Source organism: Diuraphis noxia, unplaced genomic scaffold, assembly GCF_037042655.1.
Source record: "Diuraphis noxia isolate RWA-SAM2 unplaced genomic scaffold, SU_Dnox_SAM2 contig0002, whole genome shotgun sequence".
NCBI lineage: Eukaryota > Metazoa > Arthropoda > Insecta > Hemiptera > Aphididae > Diuraphis > Diuraphis noxia.
In genome coordinates this window covers 397,272-404,375 of record NW_028301712.1, presented here as the reverse complement: position 1 = coordinate 404,375, position 7,104 = coordinate 397,272, and the positions used below count along the sequence as shown (strand labels likewise).

Here is a 7,104-nt window from a genome sequence, read left to right as displayed (position 1 = left end):
ACTTATAATTTAAAAATGATTATAGCATGATATTTCATCTTTATCATAAAGATATTGTAAATAATTATAATATATAATATACGAGTATATAATTATCATACAATTATAAAGAATTAAAAATATTAAAATAAAAACGAGTACCGCATTTTATCAAACAAATAACAAATTACAGATAATTTTTTATTTGACTACATAAGTACCGTATACAAGATATCTAAATATATTGATTTTACTAGTTGAGTTTAGAATAGTAGTTTAATTTAACGTGCGTGTGTTTTATTCCGTTAAAAAATCGTCGTTTCTTTATTGTATGAAAATGGCTTTACAAAACATTTTTTTGTCATCAAATCGCTCAGCTATAAACTTAAAAGAAGCCATTAAATTACTTAAAAAACCAAATTTAAACAGTGATGACGTAGTACAGTGTTATAACTTGGAACCAAATCTTGGTTTATGGTATATGTGTGCGTACAGTCAAAGTTCTGCTGACAGCATTGAATGGCAATTAACAGGCACTTGTTCATTGCCTAATGAAAAAAATCCCACTGTACTGGCCGAATACTTTTCATCCGAAAAAGTGAATATAGATTATTAAAAAAAAAACGAATATGACGCTGCCTTGGTTAACTATTCAGATTTGAGCCCTACAGTTGAGAAATTAAAAAGAACACATGTTTCTAAAAAAAAATCCATCAAAAATATTATGAAAAGCCGTTTCAAACTGATAAAAAAAGATAGTAATAACTCTGCTTCTATTGTTTCTAATGAACTAATTGAACATGAACCCGCAGAAAAACATGTCAGGTAGGTACAACAAACATTGTGAATTGTTTTTCTTATAATTGTATTGTGTCTAAATTTATATTTTTTTTTCAAGCAACAATTTTGGACCATATTTAGGAGATGATGGTTCTCTTCCAGGAGGTTCTACCTCTGTGCAGTCTACAGCCCAAATAGAAAAATCTGCTCCGAGTGCTCCGATTTTATCACAATTCAAGTAAGTACATCCTTCCGATTTTACGCACTACTAATATCAACACTGTGCCATCGCACATTTATACATATAACGGTCGAATTTAAAGTTTTTAAACGCCACGGTTCGACATACATTACGTTACTTAACTAGGTGTCGATAAATTTATGAGGAAGTTTGTATTAAATTTTCAAGTATTTTGATAGGGCCATAAAATTTTTATTGACACTTCAAAAAAAAAATTTTCAGACAAATTGAAAATTTCAGTCGTCTATAAATATCTCAAAAAATGTCAAAATATTTTGAAAATTAAATAATGTAAAGAAAATGCCAATCCTAATAAATGGTAAAATTTTCAAGTATCTAGGACTTATACTTTTTGAATAATAACAAATATTTAAGATCGTTTCAGGATAAATCGTTATCCTAACGTTATTTCGTAAAAATTTAAAATTCAAACGCACCTCAAATTTTTCCTAAAATGACGCTTTGAGATTTCTCTATAGCTACTTGAAGGAAAACTTATGGAAAACTTAGTGTTGTATTTATAATCCTTAGTTATAAACGCAAAAAATTTTATGATTTTTCAACTTCAAAATTACTTGCAAATTTTCGCGTTTTCGACAGATTTCGTAAAATTTTGAATTATAAACGCTTATTAAAAAAAATTGTGACTTACGATTTTTAATTTTTTTTAGCTACAATAAGAACAACTCATAAGGAACCTCTTTCCTATTTTCAAGTTTTTTTGGTCGTCCGACATTTTTTTACCGACACTTCAAAAAAAAATTCTCAAAAAAAGTGAAAATTTCAGTGGTCTATAAATAACTCAAAAAATGTCAAACATTTTTGAAAATTAAACTGTATATAGGTAACACTAACATAAACATTTGGTGAAAATTTCAAGTATTTCAAGTGATTAGTTTTTAATAATAATATTGAAATATAAAAATAATAGAAATCGTACGTTTGTATACAAATAACAGACTGACTATCAATATAAATTTTAAAATAAATATAATATGGTATTTTAGTTGTAGCCAACTAAGTTTTATAATTTAATTATAGTCTCTATAATAAAAATGTATAGCTATTTTTTTTTAGTGATTTAAATATTTCACCAATTATTGAATCTAAATACATACAATCACCAAACAAAGAATTTATTCCTAAAAAAGAGTAATTGTTTAGGTTCGACTTATTATTATATTATAGGCTAGTCAATACATTTTTATTTTCCTAAATTATAGTGCAGATATTACGATTGAACACGTGATTACGCCTGTAACATCATCGTCGAAAGTAACTGAATGGTCAAATAATGAGATTGAGTGAGTTTTCATATATTTTTGTTCATTACTTAGTTGACAGTATACATTTTAATTTTTAACTCTTATTATTATTATTTATAAAATAAACTTTATAGTGATTTCAATGCGTCTCAACATAGTTTGAGTATTCAGACAATAGATGATAGTTTATCCTCAATTAACACAAATAAATCAAATAATCGGTAAGTATGTCTATAAGGTTAAATAAAAAAATGCATTTGAAAATGTTATTGTGTATAGAATATAATAATATATTTTAAAAATTTCAATAACCCGCAAATAGTATTTTTAAGTTACAACAAATGAACCAAAATCATCATATCTTTACTTTAGCGAATTTTAACTTAAAATTTTTAGTACTTACGGTTATTAGTTTTTAAATAACAAGAAAATTAAAAAGTCGTATAACAATTTGTTGATTTACATGTGAATATCCAATGTCCAACTTCAAACGCTCGTCAAAAATTAATTTGACTTTTATTATCATAATTTGAATACAATGGATGTATTAAAAATGATCATTATTTTAGAATGTTGATTGGTCGGAGAATCGTCAACATGTCTCACATAATAGAACAAATTAAAAAGCGGCACAGTGGTCCTTATGGTTGTTCGTTTATTGACATGGAATATGAATCAGAAGTGAACTATGGATTTCTATCAGTTTTTACTTTTAAGTGTACAATGTGTAATATTAAAACTAGACTACATTCGGAATATATTCATCATTCAGAAATGAATATTAATAATGCTGCAGTAAATGCTTGCCAAGCTATAGGTATTGGATATACACAGTTAGCAGAACTATCAGGATTTCTTGATTTGCCTGCATTGTCGAGTTCTGGTTTTTTGCGTGTTCAAACCGAGGTAGCTGAAATAGTTCACACTACAGCTTGGGACGAAATGAAGAAAGCCGGTGAAGAAGAAAGGAGATTGGCAATAGAATCTGGTAGCTTGGATGTGGATGGCACACCAGTTATTACAGTGGTCGCGGACGGGCAATGGTCCAAGCGAAGCTATAAAACCAAGTACGATGCACTATCAGGCGCGGTGCGTACTTATTATTTAGGATATCGTATATATTAAAAATATTTTGAGTTCATTCAATGTACCTATTTAGTATTTAGTATTTATATAGTATATATTTATTTAATCTTTTTATTTATTATATATTTGTTTACAGGTATCAATAATTGGTTATAGAACCCAAAAAGTTTTATTTGTCGGGATTCGAAATAAATATTACATAATTTGTCAAAGGTCTTCAAGTATGAAGGACAAAGAAAAACCTGCGCATACATGTTTCCTCAACTGGAAAAAGGCTTCAACTTGCATGGAAGCAGATGGTGTGCTACAAGGATTTTCCAACAGCGTTGAAATGCATGGTCTTAAATACAACTGTTTAATTGGTAAATTATGAGTTAAATTTTAATTAAAAGATATCATTGTATATTACGAATAACGATTGAGCAGAGACGGTCCGTCCAAATTTCGTTAAATTTGAACACAATTATTGTCTATAAAAAAATTGCATGTGTTTATTATATTAATAATAATAATTACAATAAAAAATAATGTTTTGATATTAAGGTGATGGAGATAGCAGCGTCACTAAACGGTTAGCCGAAAGTCGACCATATGGCTTTAACTTTACAATAAGAAAAATTGAGTGTAAAAACCACCTTATGAGAAATTATGCTTCGAAACTAACAACACTGGCTAGAAATTCGAATTACCCTATTCGTGTTCGCAAATTTATATTATCAAATATTAAGAGATTTAGACGTGATGTTCAGATGGCAGCATTACATTGGAGAAAAGAAACCAATACTACCAAATCACAAAAAATTAAAGGTACCTATAATACATAATATGTCCTATTTAATATTTTAAATTTGGTTGGAGTAGGATAATAATTTATTTTAAAATTTGTATGTTGTTACTTGTTATATCATATAGGGTATAATATTTTTTACTATTGTTGGCCAATTTACCAAAATGTCTTCTTTGTCGCATAAAAAGGCTAAAATATGTTTCATTTTAGGTCTCAAAAGTGATTTAATCAATGCACCATATCACAGAATTGGTCATTATTCAAATTGTAGCTCATATTTTTGTGATCCGTTAAAACAAGTTCAATTAAATTTAGTCCCAGAAGCCGAAACTGGTGGAATGATGAGGGAAATAGTAAACATTTCTTCAAGGCTTGTAACCAATGCGGAAAGTTTATTAGAAAATAAGACGTCTAATATCTGTGAACAGTTTAATTCTGTTATTAATAAACACGTTGCCGGAAAACGATTAAATTTTAGTAGTAGAGGTAATTATAATACGAGAGTAGAAGCTGCAGTTGTGTCATTTAATTCCAAACAATATTTAAGACAAATTCATAAAACATCTACTAAATGCAGTCCAGGTAAAATGCATATTTATATTTAATAAAATAATAACTTTAATAGGTTAGCGACACAATTATTTTATTACAGGAATATTTGGAAAAAAGTTTTTGAAGAACAGTGAAAGAATACGGCTTAATACCAGTAAAAGAAGACAGTTATTTCCGGAAAAATGAAAAGTTAAAAAATCTAAAACGGAAGGAGAAGACGAACATTATGGACTGGCTGAACCTCTAATAGAATTTTTTTCATCAGAAGAAATGAGAAACAAAAAAAGTAAGTTTTTAGAAAAATTAGGTCGAGCTGATGTAAAAAAAATTGAATTTGAAACTCGAGACCAAAGCAACAGTGAAATGTGGTACGACGAATGTAAAATACGACTAACAGCTTCAAGATTTGGTCAAATTTGTAAAATGCGGTCAAACACTAGCTGCAAAAATTTAGTTCATAATATTTTATATGCTTCTGACACTCTACAAACAAAATCAGTACAGTACGGTAGAGAAATGGAGACTAAAGCTCGTCAAAAATTTGAGCAATTGTCGAAAGAAAAAGTTTATGAGAATGGTTTGATTATAGATCCAGAATTTCCATTTCTAGCTGCTAGCCCAGGTAACAGAACATTATTACTATTTTACTACCAAATATTAGTTATATGAATTATAATTTATATTTTAAAAATAAGAAATTATTAAATCGCAAGTTAATAATGTACATATAAAAATTAAGTCTAAAATATGATAAATATATAAATCTGATTAATAACTCCCAACATAGGGTGGCTGCTGGTACATTTTTAGATTCTGAGCGGAGCGATGAATGTATTAATTTTACCATGATGTGTGTTTTTTTTTTTTTTTTTTTTGTGTCTGCCATCACGTTTTGGGGCAGTAAAAATACTTCGATTTTTGACTTCAGTACTTTGTTCGATCAGAAAGTGAATCTAGTTGATACTTTGGGGGGTCAAAAGTAAAAAATTCTTAATTCTTTTCTAAATAATTGAGAAAAACAAACTAAAAATTAAGGGAAAAACGGGAAATTTTACGCACACTCATTTTTCGACAAAATCGATTTTGGTTTTTGATGTAACATTAAAACAAATGACCATAGATACATGACATTTTCACCTAATGTTTATATAAGTATATTTTATCCACCATGCAATTTTCAAAAAATTTCGACTTAAGTTGAACTATTCATAGGCATTTCAAATTTTCGATCATTATTAGTTTTTTTTAAATTAATATCGATAAAAATTTATTTGTTAGGCAGAAAAGCTTGAAAATTTAATACAAGGCTCTTAACATATTGTTACAATAGCAGTTGAAAAATAAAAGAAATTCATAGTCACAATTTTTTTTATAAGCATTCAAAGTTTGAATTTTGACAAAATACGTAAAAATCACGAAAATTCACAAATTATTTTAAGCTAGAAATTCATAAAAAATTTTCTTTTTAAATCTAAGATTTAAAAATTTAATACAATATTCCTTACAAGTTTTTAAATCTTTTAATAATCTATAATATATCCTAGACAGATAAACCGTCTTCGCTCAGAATCGTTTTTTATATACAATGATATAATATCATTGGATTCAAATTTAATTCCATCCATTACAGTAACCCACTTGTAACCTACTGTACAGCAGAGCGACATACACGACTTACCCGCTTTTTTGTAATATTCAACTTATTTTATAGATGGCCTTATTGGTGAACATTATTTATTGGAAATAAAATGTCCATATTCTGATTCAAACGATGCCATAGAAGCAGCGAACAGTAAACTTGTAAGTGTTAAATTATGCTTAATTATAATTTATTGGTGTATTTATCATCAAAATATTGCTGGTAAAATATTGTGACCAAATTATTATGTTATAATTAAATTGCTGCTATATTTTATACTGACGATATTTTTGTCATGCAATATATTGGTTTCGCGATTATATTTTTCTTGCGATATTTTATAGATAATTACTTAGTGTCTTAGTACCTTAAATTTGTATTTAGTTTGGGATTCCAAAATGTCTGAACCGCTACAAACGTGAGTCCTTTTTTAAATAATATTTACTCTGAGTAATTAGATAATCTTTCACACGAATATCCGATTACTAATGAATCATGACTTATCTATTTTATTAACATATTATATTTTATATTTTTAGGTTTTATATGAAGTGTTTATTACTCGAAATTATTGATCCACAATTCCCTAAAAGCATGCTGAAATCAGATATTCGAGAACCAGACCACATAAAAAAAAAAAATGATTATAAAGCAAAATGAATAAAATATTTGTATATAATTTAGACAAGTCTAATGTTTTTTTTTTTTTTTACTATCTTAGATTGTAACTCGATGAGTGTAAATCAAGTTCAAGTAGTTTATTTATGGCTGATTA

General features: G+C 27.6%; 1 pseudogene; it reads left to right on the top strand.

Moving 5' to 3' along the window:
* The first annotated feature begins 310 nt into the window (after nucleotides 1-310).
* On the top strand, nucleotides 311-6,904 carry LOC149057913 (uncharacterized; annotated as a pseudogene).
* The last annotated feature ends 200 nt before the right edge of the window (nucleotides 6,905-7,104 follow it).